The sequence below is a fragment of the Onychostoma macrolepis genome, chromosome 18, assembly GCF_012432095.1.
Source record: "Onychostoma macrolepis isolate SWU-2019 chromosome 18, ASM1243209v1, whole genome shotgun sequence".
Classification (NCBI taxonomy): domain Eukaryota; kingdom Metazoa; phylum Chordata; class Actinopteri; order Cypriniformes; family Cyprinidae; genus Onychostoma; species Onychostoma macrolepis.
In genome coordinates, this window is record NC_081172.1 from 13,407,181 (window position 1) to 13,409,103 (window position 1,923).

Here is a 1,923-nt window from a genome sequence, read left to right on the forward strand (position 1 = left end):
TTCTAAAGATTGAAAGAGCAATTTTTCACACCGGAAATGCAAAATGCGACATGGAAAACATGGACAAATTAAAGAAATGAAAATCATTTAAATAATTGTAAATAAGACATATTAACCCTCAGTCTATTTATGATTATGGTAAGCATTTATTCATTCACACAGATGATCCTTTGGCAGATCACAGATTTCAGAATTGCATTAATGCAGCTGTTTACAGCAGAGAACTAATTTTTTTAACAAACTGATCCCAAATTAGCTGACGAGGTTTACAACTTTGAATATGTAGCTGTGAAATAAACAAATGTGGGTTCTACTTAGTACACTTTATTACATTTCTTGAAAAGAAAACATAAAGAAAAGGATTCAGACAGCAGTTCAGCAAAGCCAGAGTCTTGCTTGCATCACCATATACTCGGCGGAAGGACTTCAGTTGGGAATGAACATCTGGATGAGATGTTTTAGTCAGAGTAGTGACTATATCAATCACATTGATAATGTGCACAGGAGTCCAAAACAGAAAGAAAGCCACAACGATGCTGATCACAAGCCTCTTCTTGTAAGTCCTAACGTTTGTCCTCTAGTTTCTGGGTTCCTGGTCCTTTGGAGCTCTAGTTAGACTGGAGCTCTTGGCTTTTTGACTCAACCCTTTGTGCAGCCAGAGATAACATGTCAACATAGTCGAAAATGGGATGACAAACCCCACCAGGATCTCAAAAAGCAAAACAGTCACTTCTACAGACTGTGACTTCATTGTCCTCTGACATCTTAGCAATCCATTCTTGTCTTCGAGTCCTTGAGTATAAATTACTGGTAAGGCAAAGCCAAAGGCTAGAATCCAGATGCCAATCAGCTGAAGGTGCCTGTGCCGTCTTTCCAGTCTCTGCAGTATCATCCTGTTAGTGATTCTTGACTTGATGACATTGTGATAGCGGTGCACACTCATGGAGGTGACCGTCAGAACAGCAACATACAGACTCCAGTGACCCAAAAAAAACATAAACTTACAAGACCAAAGGCTGAATATCCATCCAAACAGTATTCCATACAGCACAAAAGGAGCCAAGCAAAGGGTCAATGCATCAGAGACCACAAGGTTTAGCATTAGTTTTAAGGTGAAGCTCAGATTTCTGTTCCACTCACGAGCAATGCTGATGATTACTGCAATATTGCTTGGCAAACCAACCAAACAACACAAACCCAGAACTACAGCAGGAGCGATCTTCTCTGAACCCACAGCAGTGCTGTTAGATGTTGAATTGAAGCCTGATCCATCCATCATCAAATTCTGTTGTCTGGAAAATGCTTCAGATTCTTCTTTCATTAGAAACAAAAATGACCAACACTGCAAAGAGAGATGTGTCAAAAATGACACGTGCAGAATTTTAACACGTGGTGAGTGTGCTCAGGGACAACACGTGTCAAATGTAACACTGTAGATGTGTGAACCATCTTTTTTAACACACAATGTGTCATTTAAACATTATGTATAACTGACAATTATCAGAAACTGCTAATTAATGTGTTAATAATAATAAGCATTACCATCAATTTGTAATTCTACAAAATTGAAATAAAACAAGACATGTAAAAATGTTAGCAATTTAATTTGTCAAATGTTGTCAGGGTAGAGAACAATGCATGCACAGAGGCACAACAAAATGTTCTAAATCTCAATTTCATAAACTTAATTTAGATGATTAGATGACACAAATGCCTTGTAATGCACTACAACTATTAGCTACAATACAGTATACATTAAAAAGTGTTACCAACATCAACTACACCTTGGATGATTGAAAATCATACACAGTCAAGACTATCAGATAACATCTCTCATACCATAAGATCAACTTATAATATAAAATGTCAGAGACAAGATAAAACTTTCCAAATCAAATAAACATTTTAAATTGGTCAATGACA

General features: G+C 37.0%; 1 pseudogene; it reads right to left on the minus strand.

Moving 5' to 3' along the window:
- Window positions 1-292: 292 nt before the first annotated feature.
- Window positions 293-1,276, minus strand: LOC131524845 (leukotriene B4 receptor 1-like; annotated as a pseudogene).
- Between the last annotated feature and the right edge of the window lie 647 nt (window positions 1,277-1,923).